Below are 17,495 nucleotides of genomic sequence, written 5' to 3' on the forward strand. Positions count from 1 at the left end.
AGTCAAATGAAAAGAGCTTAAAGGAGACTCGTTTTTTGAGGAACGAGTGATGTTTTCAGATAGCAGCTGGTTCTAGGTAAGGTTTGGAACTTTCCAATCACGGCAGTGTAAATAAGGTGGCTAATAGGATCACTCATCGCAGTTGTTCCTCAAAAGGGGTAAACAATCAAATGGAGGCGAATGATCGGCTAAAACAGAGTGGAGGTGATGGTAAGAACACGACCAAGGCTCAAAAGCTGATGATAATCATTCACAATGGTTATTTACTGGAGGTGGGTTCATTTTTTAATGAGCTTAAACTCTGGTGGAACATATGCTCATTGCTAGGTTTAATTTTTAACGAGCTTGAACTTTGTGTAAAACTGCTCGTGCCAGTCGTATAATAAGGATGTCTCATCGATAGGTTCATTTTTTAGGGAGCTTGCACCATTCGAAATTATGCTTCGACTCCTTTTATTATGTAAGCTAGGAACAACCAATCCTACGAGTTTAAAGGGTTAAGAACCTACAAACTAAGAAAATAAATGGTCATTTTTCACTTTCACGCAAAAAGGTTTGCATGCCTCTAGGTATAGCGAAGTAGAGTTTCCCAGGTTACCCCTTAATTTGCAGACAAAACGTTTGTTCTATTGGGAAAGGCCTACCTTTTCCAAGTTACCCTTCAATTTGCAGACAAAACATTTGTTCTATCGGGAAAGGCCTACCTTCTAACAGAGGTATCTTATTCTGGTCTAATCCCATTTTCCTAAATAGACGGGTGTGTCAGACTAGTCATATATCCTCTGTGGAAACCTACCCTATACCTGAAGTTTTCCTGCTGAAGCAGACCAGGGTGCATGCCCCTGGGTTTCAGTCACGACCACTGAATCACTCGCGCTCATCAGGTGGATAGACTGGAGATTGATGAGACATTCCTTGTGCAAAAAGACCTGTTAGGGATGGCATTTGACTATTAGCTATGTGTGAACCAGGGAATGAAAGTTGGTCTACGAGCTAGACCACTCTGCCTTCATGCGGAAAACAGATTACTCGAAAGAGTGAGGAGACAATGGCTCCCGTGCTATAAATGTAGTCACGCCTAAGGAGTAGATTGTAATCTAAAGGTCCTTGGACTACCATTACGTTCAGATAAACGGTCTTCCTTATCAAAGTTATAGGCAAACTTGGAAGGATCCCTAACGGTCGACTGGTTCCTTTGTCGAAGCCTGTTAGATTTCGCATCTCAGGTAAAAGCGATGGTGAACCAAGCGTTTTCCAAGCAGTTGAGGAAAGGATACTCACAGAAGGCCCTTCATCTATGATGGTACCAACCATGACCATTTTGTAAGTTTGCACTATGATTCAGAATGGTACATTAGATGGTAAACAGGGTTTGCCTAGTAGATTCCAATTGAAGGAAATGACTAGGTTGCTTGGAGGTGGGACTGAATAAACGGCTGGATACAACTCTGATGAATTTCCTTCCTGCGGTAAAGGAATGGGCAGATTTCCCCCATGTTCATCAGAGTCTGTGTTTATGAAAAGAATTTGAACGGTGTCGTTCTCATTCTCTTTGGTGACTGTATCATTTGAAGGTAAATCTTCTAAAGCCAAGATGGGGTCGACTGCCGTCTCGACCTGTTGACTTTGGTCCGATGTGGACTCAGAGGGTTTATCTTCAATGATAGGTGCTTCGACTGACACCAAAGGTGGGTCAGTCGGATTTTCAACTAGCAATGGATTCGGCAAGAGTTTCTTGTATCCAGGAGGGAGTCGCTGCGGTGATGCAAGACGATTATCCAAGACTCTTTTAGCTTCGTCCAGGAAGGGACAACGGTGGAGGGCATGATCGCCTTCACACAGTCTGCAAGGAAATTTAGATTTCCCTTTTTGTCTGGTGACTTCGCTTTCACTAGTTGACGGTGTACTTTCAACATGATCATCAAAGGTTGACGACACCGGATTGTGCAAGCAGGGAGACCAGTCCCTTAGGATCCGTGGGATGCAAGGACAATCTCAGTGATAGTGGTCTCCTTTGCAGATGACACATGGAGATTTAGGTTTGGACGGTGCAGTGTGTGGATTTTCGCTAGATGATGCACGGTTGCCCCTTTTTTCCGTTGGCTCCTTCTTCTTCTTCTCAGTTACTTGGTTTTTAGTTTTACTATCTTCACCAAGCGAAGAGGAAGAAGGAGAGGGAGAGACAAACGAAGTAGAAGGTTGGGGGGGAACTCTGGTATCATCTAGTTGCTGATTCGATTGTTTAGGAATCACGGTGCTTTGAACGATAGAGGTCGAGAAAAGCCATACCGGCAGGCCAATTGTCAGTCCAGGAAGGGACAATGTGGCCATATGAGGTGCACCAACATCTTCCCAAGAGGAGAAAGGACTAAGATTTCCCCCAAGGGGAAATCCTTTGTTGGTGGACTCCATTTTCTCAACCTAAGACCAACGAGGGAACAGTGACGTTATTCCGATTAAAATAAATTTTAGACGCTTTGACACAACTTGTTTTTTCAATTTTTAAGAGTCAAGAAAAAGCTAAAGATGACTCTAGTTGCCTTCGATTTTTAATGAGCCTGAAGTGACAAGTGTTGAGATGGACCTTTTCCTTCAAGGAGTCTGAAAAGTAACGAAAGAGACTACTCTGGAAATCTAGATAGAGGGATTACCAAACCAATCGCAAAACTACAGAATACTTTTTACGGTACGACAGTCAATCTTCCTGAATGCTGTGTTCAGTGCATTGCGATCGATAGGGTGCATTGCGATCGATAGGGCGACAGACACAGATTCCTAAGGATAAAGGATATAGCCTATTGTGGTCTCCCAATATATACTTGACGGTACGTGGGAGCACAAGTCCGTACTGGCACTTTTCATCTCAAAGAGGAGGAATCACCCAGCCTACGATGAAAGCGACAGTTACCAGGCTTTACGACGCCGAAATACATCTCTAGCCTAGACTTCTAAATGTTGTGCGTTAGGTTCCGAAGCGTTTTTATGTTCATTGAATTTATGTTACAGTTGATATTTCTTAATAAGTTTGCCTTTAAGGTTCACCGCGTGATGTAGATATACAATTCCCAAAATTCAATCTAAGATGATAAACAATCGTTTAATCTTCTTTTTGCAATGAAAATCCTAGCTACTAAGGAAAGAGAAATGAAATCCTTTCAACATAGAGCAGAGAGCACACACTAGATGCACTATCCTAAATCAAAATCAACAAGCAGTCTAAATGCAAATGCACATGCATGTATTTGTTTTCACTTTCTTAATGTGTGAATGACAAAAAGAATGCTAAGTACAAATCTGAATTATTCCTTCTTTCAAAGCGACAGTACTAACGATTTTCTTTTCAAAAAACGAAAAGGAGACAAGACAACACTTTATGATTTTGAATTGAAAACTGCTTTCGACACTTGAAATACTACTAATTCAGATCAAATACAAGAGTAACAGTGTAATCGACTATCAAAAAGAGAAGGATTCTTTTCCTTGATTGAAAACGACACTTGCGACACTTTCAAATCCAAATATGACAGTTCGATTAAGCTACTATTTTGTAAATGAGAATTGTGAATGGCAAAAAATACATAAAAACATTCACAAATCTTTGCACAATGGAGGTTGGATGATGCAAAGAAAGGGGGTTTCAACAGTGGTCTACTGATCACAGACAGCAAAACTCCTAAATAAAGCTGAAGGGAGTGAAGAAAAAACCAAAATCTGGAGGTAGATCTAGTCTTGTCTGATCATCGCACCTGTAACACAGGGAAATAGGGATGCATCCCACCTACTGCACATGGGAGGTGCGATGCATCCAGATTGCCAAGAAGACAAGGTGCGATGGTCCAGGGACGAGACTTTAACTTGGTTTTTGGTCACATTTTGCAGCCTAGTTCAGGGATTTAGGCCGAGCAAATGATAGTCAGTAACTACAAAGTACAGGGGCTGATCTAATGAGGTTACTCAAGCTACCTCTAGGGCACTTAGGATGTTTGCAAGTCAATTGTTCAGTTCATAAACAAACCTGGAGATTGACTGAAGCAGCATTGATCTACTTTGCACTTACATAGCAAATGCAGTTTGAAGGCTAGCTGGCTTAACTTCAGGCTCCATCTGTGGTTTATGAATCAAACAAATAGAGACAAGAAATCAAACTAATCGCTCCCCAGTGGAGTTGCCATTTGTTATCGGGAAATCTAGTGTCTATTTAGAACTGCTAGTCCCACTAAGACGGGTAGCTATCTTAGAAACAAACATATTAAAGTCACTTGTTTTTCCTTTACGAGAGAGAGATGAGAAAGAAGCAGAGAGCACCAACCTCAGTCTTCTACTTGGCTCCTTGCTTGTTTCCTTTCCCCTTTGACAGAATCTCGCCACTGCTTCCTTACTTGTCCTGCTTCAAAGAGAACCTGTGGATTCACAGCAGCATAATACCATCAAAGCATGGAGATCATTCACTGTAAACAATATAGGATTAGATATATATTGACCATACAAATGCATATATCAACACAATATTCAGAGATACACAAGAATATGGAGGAAAACTCAAATAGCTTTATTAGTAAAAGTAGTAGAAGAGAGAATTACAACCACTTGGTTTGACCCAGCGCCATCCTCCCAGCTTGAAAGCCCTCTTCACCTCACACAAAGCAAGATCATCCAACAATGTCTTCAAAGAGAAACCAGCAGCACCTCTTTGCAAATTACCAAATTCCAACCTCTGGATCTCTGGGATGAGGGATCCATTTATAGATATTTTCAGGGGGGTGAGTCAGCTTCTGGGATTTTGATTAGTGTCATCTCTCTAATAGTTCTTGGTTCCATTTGGAGATTTCATGATCTCTTACTCATCCTTGGTTGAATTCAGGGAGGCAAGTGTCAAATGAGCAGCTTCTAGAAGATTCTCAGGGTCTCCACCTAGCAAACGGCTTCTGCCATTTGTCTGCTCTCGCTCATCGCACCCTACAGAAGGTCTTTCGAGTATGCATCGCACTTTTTGCATGTGGCAGGTGAGATGCATGACACCCTTTGCACTGGGCAGTCTGTATGGTCCTGCTTTGACAAGTTTTGAGTGGTTTTTCATGGAAAACTTCTAGGAGATTATGTAATCAGCTGACCTTGCTCCTTTAGGGTATGAAACAACACTTTTAGGGACTTAGAAGCCCTTGGTTTATGGACATATGTGATTGGGGTTGCAGTTCCCAAATATGTCTATAACAGTTGCCCCCTAAAGCATGAGGTCGTAAATCTTTTGATGTTGGGTGAAATGCTTTATAATGAGGATCTGAGGTTTTTCGCACTGGAAGGTGACTAGTAATAAGATACAATACAATACATTATATTCATAATATTTTCATGATCTAGCTGAGGCGAGCATTCCCATGCTCAGCTTGATAAATTATTTTTCATGTACATAGGACAGACAACCGTCTGTGTGCAGACCGATGATTCTGGTAGAGCCATCATCCCTTAGTTTGGATGATTATATGTGCAGCAATGATGTACATTTGATGTCTTTATTTTCCTGATTATATCGCAGCCCGGATGGATGAAACTAGATCCAGGGTCTTCAAAACTCGTTCGATCTTCGCCCGAAGGTACAAGTCGATCCATGTGAAAAAGATGTTCTGATGTCGAACATGGAAGGACATCGCCTGATTACCAGCCAATGATGTAAGCTGTTAACAGGCGCGAGAGGAATCATCGATAACGATGATGACCCTCAAGGTACTACAGTACAATTCACGTGGTGTGAATACATGAGTCGATGTCGAACACCACGCAAAATCTTTCGGTCGAAGGCCATTAATGTAAACCTGTCGCTGGAAGTGAGAAACTTGCCATTGAGGCATGCAAGCTTCAAAGTACTGGAAGGGTTGTCCCTAGGTCGGCTTCTTGGATAATGAGCTGATGTTGACAAGAAGCGACCCATTGTAGGAGGGCATTAATGGATCCCACATCTACGACATGGAATAGAGAAAATGATTGTGTAAAGGTGAAAACGATCTGATGATACAAGGTTCAGGGTGGCGGTCATGAAAGAATGAAGCGTGAAGGTATTGTAGCGGATGAGACACAAGCTGGGTAGGTGAATTCTCTGAGCGACTTCTCTTGAACATATCGGCGACACTGAAATGGATTGGTAGCATTAACCCTAAAAGTGGATGGTACGGTGGACCAATGGTGATATGACTAGTGAACGGAATAACCCAACCCGACTCAATCAGGGTGATGGAGTGAAAGTGTCATGTTCAAGAGCGACCCGCTACTAATAAAGTTTCTTCAAGTTTTCTTCCCAATTTTCCCCAGTCATTTCTGACCAGTACCTCTTTATTTTTGTCAAGCTTGAGGAGGATAAAATATGCTTGTTCTATAATTTGCCCTTCGGGCAAACCCGTTGTTGTGTTTTAACGAGCCTAGCGTCAATGAAACTCATTCTTGTCTGAATGGACAAGTTTGTCGCTATTGTTTTAACGAATTTAACGACAAGGATAACTCGGTCCTTTTCAATTTTAGAGAGTTTGAAAAGAGACGGAAAGAAAACTCCAATATTCATTTTTCGTAATTTAATCCCTTAAGTGAAAAAAAGTATAAAGCAATGCGAAATGGATGACTTTTCGATAGTTTTAATGAGCCGAACAAGACAAACGCTCGATCTTTTTGTGTAATAATCCCTCAGGTCCAAAAAGATTAAAATCTAGAGGAGGGATAGCACTTCCAATCACTTTAACGAGCTGGAGAGGCCAATTGCTCGACAATCTTTTCATATTTTACGAGTCAGATGAAAAGAGCTTAAAGGAGACTCGTTTTTTGAGGAACGAGTGATGTTTTCAGATAGCAGCTGGTTCCAGGTAAGGTTTGGAACTTTCCAATCATGACAGTGTAAAGAAGGTGGCTAATAGGATCACTCATCGCAGTTGTTCCTCAAAAGGGGTAAACAATCAAATGGAGGTGAATGATTGGCTAAAACAGAGTGGAGGTGATGGTAAGAACATGACCAAGGCTCAAAAGCTGATGATAATCATTCACAATGGTTATTTACCGGAGGTGGGTTCATTTTTTAATGAGCTTAAACTCTAGTGGAACATATGCTCATTGCTAGGTTTAATTTTTAACGAGCTTGAACTTCGCGTAAAACTGCTCGTGCCAGTTGTATACTAAGGATGTCTCATCGATAGGTTCATTTTTTAGGGAGCTTGCACCATTAAAAATTATGCTCTGACTCCTTTTATTATGTAAGCTAGGAACAACCAATCCTACGAGTTTAAAGGGTTAAGAACCTACAAACCAAGAAAATAAATGGTCATTTTTCACTTTCACGCAAAAAGGTTTGCATGCCTCCAGGTATAGCGAAGTAGAGTTTCCCAGGTTACCCCTCAATTTGCAGACAAAACGTTTGTTCTATCGGGAAAGGTCTACCTTTTCCAAGTTACCCTTCGATTTGCAGACAAAAAATTTGCTCTATCGGGAAAGGTCTACCTTCTAACAGAGGTATCTTATTCCGGTCTAATCCCATTTTCCTAAACAGACGGGTGTGTCAGACCAGTCATATATCCTCTACAGAAACCTACCCTATACCTGAATTTCTCCTATTGAAGTAGACCAGGGTGCATGCCCCCTGGGTTTCAGTCACGACCATCGAATCACTCGCGCTCATTAGGTGGATGGACTGGAGATTAATGAGACATTCCTTGTGCAAAAAGACCTGTTAGGGATGGCATTTGACTATTAGCTATGTGTGAACCAGGGAATGAAAGCTGGTCTACAAGCTGGACCACTCTGCCTTCATGCGGAAAACACATTACTCGAAAGAGTGAGGAGACAATGGCTCCCATGCTATAAATGTAGTCACGCCCAAGGAGTAGATTGTAATCTAAAGGTCCTTGGACTACCATTACGTTCAGATAAATGGTTTTCCTTCTCAAAGTTATAGGCAAACTTGGAAGGATCCCTAACGGTTGACTGGTTCCTTTGTTGAAGCCTGTCATATTTCGCATCTCATGCAAAAGCGATGGTGAAACAAGCGCTTTCCAAGTAGTTGAGGAAAGGATACTCACAAAAGCCCCTTCATCTATGATATTACCAACCATGACCATTTTGTAAGTTTGCACTATGATTTGGAATGGTACATTAGATGGTAAACGGGGTCTGCCTAGTAGATTCCAATCGAAGGAAACGACTAGGTTTCTTGGAGGTGGGACCGAATAAACGACTGGATACACCTCTGATGAATTTCCTTCCTGCGGTAAAGGAATGGGCAGATTGCCCCCATGTTCATCAGAGTCTGTGTTTACGAAAAGAATTTGAATGATGTTGTTCTCATTCTCTTTGGTGACTGTATCATCTGAAGGTAAATCTTCTAAAGCCAAGATGGGGTCGACTGTCGTCTCAACCTGTTGACTTTGGTCCGATGTGGACTCAGAGGGTTTATCTTCAATGATAGGTGCTTTGACTGACACCAAAGGCGGGTCAGTCAGATTTTCAATTAGTAATGGATTCGGCAAGAGTTTCTTGTATCCAGGAGGGAGTCGCTGTGGTGATGTAGGACGATTATCCAAGACTCTTTTAGCTTCGTCCAGGAAGGGACAATGGTGGAGGGCATGATCGCCTTCACACAGTCTGCAGGGAAATTTAGATTTCCCTTTTTGTCTGGTGACTTCGCTTTCACTAGTTGACGGTGTAGTTTCAACATGATTATCAGAGGTTGATGACACCAGATTGTGCAAGCGGGGAGACCAGTCCCTTAGGATCCATGGGATGTAAGGACAATCTTGGTGATAGTGGTCTCCTTTGCAGATGACACATGGAGATTTAGGTTTGGATGGTGCAGTGTGTGGATTTTCGCTAGACGATGCACGGTTGCCCCTTTTTTCCGTTGGCTCCTTCTTCTTCTTCTCAGTTACTTGGTTTTTAGTTTTACTATCTTCACCAAGTGAAGAGGAAGAAGGAGAGGGAGAGACAAACGAAGTAGAAGGTTGGGGGGGAACTCTGGTATCATCTAGTTGCTGATTCGATTGTTCAGGAATCACGGTGCTTTGAACGACAGAGGTCAAGAAAAGCCATACCAGCAGGCCAATTGTTAGTCCAGGAAGGGACAATGTGGCCATATGAGGTGCACCAACATCTCCCCAAGAGGAGAAAGGACTAGGATTTCCCCAAGGGGAAATCCTTGGTTGGTGGACTCCATTTTCTCAACCTAAGACCAACGAGGGAACAGTGACATTATTCCGATTAAAATAAATTTTAGACGCTTTGACACAACTTGCTTTTTCAATTTTTAAGAGTCGAGAAAAAGCTAAAGATGACTCTAGTTGCCTTCGATTTTTAATGAGCCTGAAGTGACAAGTAGTCAGATGGACCTTTTCCTTTAAGGAGTCTGAAAAGGAACGAAAGAGACTACTCTGGAAATCTAGACAGAGGGATTACCAAACCAATTGCAAAACTGCAGAATACTTTTTATGGTACGACAGTCAATCTTCCCGAATGTTGTGTTCAGTGCATTGCGATCGATAGGGCGCAGACACAGCTTCCTAAGGATAAAGGATATAGCCTATTGTGGTCTCCCAATATATACTCGACGGTACGTGGGAGCACAAGTCCGTACTAGCACTTGTCGTCTCAAGTAGGAGGAATCACCTAACCTACGATGAAAGCGACAGTTACCAGGCTTTACGACGCCATAATACGTCTCTTGCTTAGACTTCTAAATGTTGTGCGTTAGGTTCCAAAGCGTTTTTATGTTCATTGAATTTATTTTACAGTTGATCTTTCTTAAGAAGGTTGCCTTTAAGGTTCACCACGTGATGTAGATATACAAGTCCTAAAATGCAATCTAAGATGATAAACAGTCATTTAATATTCTTTTTGCAATGAAAATCCTAGCTACTAAGGAAAGAGAAATGAAATCCTTTCAGCATAGAGCAGAGAGCACACACTAGATGCACTGTCCTAAATCAAAATCAACAAGCAGTCTAAATGCAAATGCACATGCATGTATTTGTTTTCGCTTTCTTAATGCGTGAATGACAAAAAGAATGCTAAGTACAAATCTGAATTATTCCTTCTTTCAAAGCGACAGTACTAACGATTTTCTTTTCAAAAAACAAAAATGAGACAAGACGACACTTTACGATTTTGAATTGAAAACTACTTTTGACACTTGAAATACTACTAATTCAGATCAAATATAAGAGTAACAGTGTAATCGACTATCAAAAAGAGAAGGATTCTTTTCCTTGACTGAAAATGACACTTGCAACACTTTCAAATCCAAAGACGACAGTTCGATTAAGCTACTATTTTGTAAATGAGAACTGTGAATGGCGAAAAATACATAAAAACATTCACAAATCTTTGCACAATGGAGGTTGTATGATGCAAACAAAGGGGGTTTCAATAGTGGTCTACTAATCACAGACAACAAAACTCCTGAATAAAGCTGAAGAGATTGAAGAAAAAACCAAAATCTGGAGGTAGATCTAGTCTTGTCTGATCATCACACCTGTAACACAGGGAAATAGGGATGCATCCCACCTACTGCACATGGGAGGTGCGATGCATCCACATTGCCAAGAAGACAAGGTGCGATGGTCTAGGGACGAGACTTTAACTTGGTTTTTGGTCACAGTTTGCAGCCTAGTTCAGGGATTTAGGCTGAGCAAATGATAGTCAGTAACTACAAATTACAGGGGCTGATCTAATGAGGTTACTCAAGCTACCTCTAGGGTGCTTAGGATGTTTGCAAGTCAATTGTTCAGTTCATAAACAAACCCGGAGATTGACTGAAGCAGCATTGATCTATTTTGCACTTGCATAGAAATGCAGTTCGAAGGCTGGCTGGCTTAACTTCAGGCTTTGTCTGTGGTTTTTGAATCAAACAAATAGAGACAAGCAATCAAACTAATTGCTCCCCAGTGGAGTCGTAATTTTGTTATCGGGAAATCTAGTGTCTATTTAGAACTGCTAGTCCCACTAAGATGGGTAGCTATCTTAGAAACAAACAGATTAAAGTCACTTGTTTTTCCTTTACGAGAGAGAGATGAGAAAGAAGCAGAGAGTACCAACCTCAGTCTTCCGCTTGGCTCCTTGCTTGTTTCCTTTCCCCTTTGACAGAATCTCGCCACTGCTTCCTTACTTGTCCCACTTCAAAGAGCACCTGTAGATTCACAGCAGCATAATACCATCAAAGCATAGAGATCTTTCACTGTAAACAATATAGGATTAGATATATATTGACCATACAAATGCATATATCAACACAATATTCAGAGATACACAAGAATATGGAGGAAAACTCAAATAGCTTTATTAGTAAAAGTAGTAGAAGAGAGGATTACAACCACTTGGTCTGACCCAACGCCATCCTCCCAGCTTGAAAGCCTTCTTCACCTCACACAAAGAGAGATCACCCAACAATGTCTTCAAAGAGAAACCAACAACAGCTCTTTGCAAATTACCAAATTTCAACCTCTGGATCTCTGGGATGAGGGATCCATTTATAGATATTTGCAAGGGGGTGAGTCAGCTTTTGGGATTTTGATTAGTGTCATCTCTCTGATAGTTCTTGGTTCCATTTGGAGATTTCATGATCTCTTACTCATCCTTGGGAGAATTCAGGGAGGCAAGTGTCAAATGAGTAGCTTCTAGAAGATTCTCAGGGTATCCACCTAGCAAACTGTTTGTGCCATTTGTCTGCTCTCGCTCATCACACCCTACAGAAGGGATTTCGAGTATGCATCGCACTTTTTTCATGTGGCAGGTGAGATGCATCGCACCCTTTGCACTGGGCAGTCTGTATGGTCCTGCTTTGACTATTTCTGAGTGGTTTTTCATGGAAAACTTCTGGGAGATGATGTAATCAGCTGACCTTGCTCCTTTAGGGTATGAAACAACACTTTTAGGGACTTTGAAGCCCTTGGTTTATGGACATATGTGATTGGGGTTGCAATGCCCAAATATGTCTATAACAAGCCAGCGTGGAACGACGACGATCTCAGTCAAAGCACGCTGACTGAGGCCCATGGAGACTTCGCGGGAGGTCAAAGTAGCCCCTGGGAGGCCCGGATCGGGAAAAGGAGGTGGATTTTGATGCACAATTAGTGGCTTAGCGCTAATCGCGCATCGCTGGACGAACAGGGCCGAAATGGAGGAAGCTTGTGCACTCGGTCGCGTTAGGGGCTGGAGAACCGCGGGCGGAAAAATGAAAAGCGTTAACGTACAAAGGCGGGACCCGCGCTCTAGAAAATCGACGGTATTGATTTGGGTGCCCACAAATGGTAAGAGGTTTTGGACGAAAGCGGGGCGATTCCATACATCGATCGACGCGTGGCAAGCGGAGGTGAGAGAAAACCGCCGTTGATCGTGTGCTATCGGTCGAGCAAGTCAACCACGCGGGACATGTGTATGGCATCGGATCTGGAGGCCCCAGATCGGACGGCTGAGATCGAGCCCGACGGGGGGAAGTGGAATCGATGAAAGAATGAGCCGCGTTTTAGAAGGATTTGGAATCCGTTTGACTGCCACGATGGAGGGAGAATGCATCCACGACGTAACTAAAGAAACGAACTGATGAAGCACGTTGACGCCGTTTATAGGAGGACATGTGGCCACTCCCTGAGCGTTCATGCTGACACCGAACAGGGAACTCCAAGCACAGCTGCAAAAGGTGAATCGACAGAGGTGGACAAGGAACCAAATAGGCATTGGAACGAATGGCTAAAAGCCATGAACAGAGACAGAATACACAAGTGAGAGTCAGTCAGAGCGAACCCCGAGAGGAGGACTGAACACTGAGAGACAGAAACCAGAGAAAAAGGCAGTAAAGCAAAAGTAGAAAGAGATAGAGGGCCGAGCTGACTAGCGGCAACATCGAGCACCAGAGATCTTGAGAGATTCAAGCCATCCCATAGAGGAATCTGTCCGGACTGAGCACCACATTTGGCTCTTTCCATTGAAGACCAAAAGGTCACAGAGCTGGTAGGAAGAAGAAGAGTCTATGTACTCCAGTGGCTTGGGGAATCCAAGAACCACCCTTCCAAGCAAAACCTGCTTCAGGAGAACTCACATTGAGTCCCTGCATTGTAATTCTCTGCTTAAAGGCACAATAAAACAAGGCCACCACTGAAAGCTGGACCAGAGACGTAGCCCTAGAGAATAGGGTGAACTCCTTATTAAAATTCTTGTGTCTTTGTGTTTGCTTACTGTATTTCTCTGCTGTCTTTCCATTTAAATGTCTGTGTGTTGGCAATCTGATCGATCCGTTGCTTAAATAACACAGAACACACACCAGCACATGAGTCTGTAATACCTTTGTTTAATAAATCTTCAACTGATGTCACTCATAGGGTGATTATCAGATCACTAGGTGACTTTTCTGCATTGCTGTGTATCCTTTCGAGCACTACCCTATCACTAGGAAAGAAAAATATCCTCCAAGTAATCTGGTATGGCCTCTATGTAGAACAAATCAACATATGGTAGTTGGTTGTCCAGTGACCCTTCATTCTCCCTTAACTCCAATCTTGAAAGGTGGTCTCGCCCCACATTTAATCTTCCCAGTTTGATAAAAACTTCAAACGTGAACTCTTGGAACATCAACAACCATTTGCAGATTCTTCCTTCTAGGACTGGCTTATTGACCAGATATTTCAAAGCCGAATGGTCTATGAAGAACTTGAATGGAGCTCCCAGTAGATAGTTCCTGAACTTTTGTAATGAGTATACCATGGCCAATGCTTCTCTTTCTGTTGTGGTATAGTTATTTTCTGCGGTTGATAGCTTCCAACTAGCGAAGTAGATTGGGTGATCTAAGTTCCCTTCTCCTGGTTGCACCAGTACTGCCCCTAATGCAATTCTTGATGCACCAATGTGTACATGGAACTGTTTATCCCAGTCTGGATGTACCAAAATCGAAACACTCACCAGCTTTTTCTTTAACACGTTTAGCGCTACTTGACAGTCCTCTGTCCACTTGAATTCTTCTGTCTTCTTTAGCAACCTATCCATGGGAGCAGTAATGGATATGTAGTTGCAGATGAATCAACGGTAATATCCTGTGTGGCCCAGTGTTGATCACAACTCCTTCACATTAGTTGGTGGGTCCATATTTGCGATTTCCACAACCTTTGCGGGGTCCATGCAAACACCATCCTTGCAAACGATATGGCTTAGCAATGTTTCGAATGGAACTGCAAAGATGAATTTCTTCAGGTTTAAAGAGATTTGTAGCTGTCTGCATTGATCAAACATCACTCAAAGTAGGCTGGTATGCTTCTTCAACAAGTTGTAAATTGTCCAATCATCCATGTATACTTCTAGGAATCGGTGGATGTAGTCCCTGAAGGCAGCTATGACAATCCGGGAGAAAACAATAGGTGCATTCTTCAGACCGAATGGCATGACATGATATGCATAAGACCCCAATTTTGTGGTGAACATTTTTTTCTTCTTATCTTCTCCTGTTATACAAAATTGATGGTATCCTGAGAATCCATCGATGATGGAGTATGTTTCATTCCTCACAAAGTTATCCAAGACCTCATTGCTAAAAGGCATCGGGAATGGGTCGTGTAGAGATGCATTGTTTAGGCTCGTGTAATCTATGAAGACACTAATTTATGTGGCATCCTTCTTATTTTGTATTACAATGGGGCTGATCCATTCTACCTCGTCTACTGGGAATATAAGTCCTGCTTCTAACATCTTATCAATCTCCTTCTTGACCTTCTCTTTTACCCTTGGGTTGAGCTTGTATGGTCTATGCTTTACTGGTCGTGCATTTGGCTTCAGCATAATCTTCATTTCCCCAATGTCCCCTTTTATTCCTTTCAACTCAGTGATCGAAGCTGGGAATAAGTCCTCATACTCACACAACAAATCAAAAATTTCTTTAGTTGTTTTCTCATCCCAATAATCCCCAATGGACGCCATCTTAGGTCTATCTTTTGAGCCAATGTTTTGCTTCCGTGACTTTATTGTTAGCAAATGAGGTGCATATGTTGTAGGTCCCTCTTGAATGTCCCGTTCTCCTTCAGTTTCTTGAAACGTCAGGTGCTTGAGTCCTTCCAAGTCATCCTCCTCTGGATCTGTGTTAACTTTTCCACAAGGCATGAACTTTGGATACCTTGATTCGTAGAAGTATTTTAAGAACCTCTCATTGACGCAACCTTCCCACAACTGTCCTACAGTGAAAAAAGGTCTTTTGATGGAATGCAGGGCTTCAGTCAATCATTGGTCATTGTCTCTTAATGAGAAACTACTACTGAACTGTTTAGCCATAGTGTCCCAGTCTTCGGTCTTCCTTCGAATTTCTTCATGTATATACCATGCTTTGGGAATCATAACCAAGATATGTACAAACATGTGTACCGATAACTCCTTTGGGACTCGCTTCATTCTCCATCTCTTTGTGCATTTCTCTAGATTTTTCTCATGACCAGAGTTCCCCTTATACTTCGCAATCTCCCGCGACTGGTCTCCTTCTTTCCAAAACCTTTCCCTCATGGCCCGCTTGATCTTATCCTAGTCACAAAGGGTGTTGCGATGTGCTCCCCACCATCTTACTAGGGTGGCTTGCAATGCAATGTCCAACAATGAGACCCTGTGGCTTTCCCTTATATCTCTGTCAACTTTATTCAGAAAAACATCTATTGATTCTATGTTATGGAAGGTTGGATAATTACTTACCTCTATTCCAATCTAGTTTATTCGGCATATCTTAGCACAATGTATGGTATCAACCTCATATCTTCCTTGTTGCCAAGCATCCCAAGCAGCTTTCGAGTCAACTTCTTAGTTCTATATGCTTCTCCAACTAACTGATCCTCTTGTCGTGGTATTGATGTAGTCTTCTCTTTTTCCTATAGTTAGCCGATACAATTGATCTAGCATTCCAGGCTCATCTCAATCATCTACGGGTTCAGTCAATCTTGGCCCTTGGTACAGATCTAGTGGTTGTATTACCTGCACCCCTTCTACCTAAAAAATCATCAACTCCTTTTTAAGCTCAATGATAGCATAGTTCTCGTATACCCATTCGATACTAAGAAGTGTTGGGTAGGGGTATTTTCCACCCATTATGTCTATCACTTCAAATTCGACATGTGTATTTACCCCTGCCACATCTACCTCCACATCTTCTAGCCTCCTAATGGGTAAGATGCAGTATTTGTTTTCTATTCGTACTTGAATTAGTGAGTACTTCATTTGCAGCTTCTCCATCGATTCCCATGTTTTTCTAGGTAGGATGTTAACATCTGACCCCAGATATAGAATTTTATCTTTAATATGAAATCTTGCAACTTGAACATCAATCTGAGATTCCTTACTAGTCATTTTCTTATTCCTATGGACTCTCCTCGTATGTCTTTCAGGTAGATTTGCTGAGATTCCTCCTTTTATTGCTTCTTCTTCTAGTAACACTGCTTTTAGACTCCTGCGCAACTCTCCTAGCATCAGTTTGTTATCAAAAATTTGTAGGAATAGCCTGAACCATTCCTCAATTACTCGAGAACTCACGGCTGTGATTAAGTTCGACACCTTGTCCTTTTGAGACTCTGTTAAGTTTTCGAACAACTTGGATGCTTCTTGTTAGTATTTCTTCTATTGTGTAGGGTTGTATGACCGCATCGGGGATGCCACCTGAACAATTGAGGGTTTTTTTTATGCTCCACGATCATCCACTATATTCTTACCTCCTTTGGTGACTATTTTTATATTGGACAATGGGATAACGTCAGGAGTCTGTGGCTCTACATTGATCAAGTTAGCTCCCCATTTCCTGGTCCTTTCTTCCCATCTAGCAATCAAATCTGTGCAATCTTCTGTTACGTATGCATTGACTCGGCATTGAGAACACCAAGGCCTTCTTGGGAGAAGGCAGTCCCTTGTGACATGTCCCTCTTGGTCATAGTTGTAGCACCTCACGGGTCCTCTACCCCCTGTTCTTCCTCCTCTCATACCTCCTCCCCATCCTCCATGACCAGTTTCATTAATCCTGAATGTTGACTGGTCCAATCGCTCTACCAAGGCATCCAATGCCCGACACTGGTCGGTGTGGTGAGTCATGGATTCAAAAAACTCACAATAGTTTTTGTTGGGTACATTGGAGTACTTTTGCAATATTGGACATAATCGCGGTAGGTGTTCATAGCTTCTACAGACCTCACAGTAGTCTGGTGGATTCCGGCTTGGGAAGGCTCCTTGCGATCCTACCGTCACAACACCTGCTATTGGTGGGGCCCTCGATGATCCTGCAAGGCCCGCTGAACTACTTGTGCCTCTCAGTCTTGGGCATTCAGTCGCTACATGACCCTCTATTAGGCAGTGAGTGCACCATACATTGGGTCTCACCGACCGAACCGACTGTAAGTCTTTTAACTTCTTCGTTAGACTGGTGATCTAGTTTTGGAGGCCCATGATCGATGGATCCTGAGATCCCATTCCTCCTCGATACTCATGGGGGTACCCTACCATAGCCTCTATGCGCGTTTCTTTCTCCAGAG

This window comes from Pinus tabuliformis, chromosome 5_1 (genome assembly GCF_031772625.1).
Source record: "Pinus tabuliformis cultivar Carrire ecotype Pingquan chromosome 5_1, CPIR1, whole genome shotgun sequence".
Taxonomy (NCBI): domain Eukaryota; kingdom Viridiplantae; phylum Streptophyta; class Pinopsida; order Pinales; family Pinaceae; genus Pinus; species Pinus tabuliformis.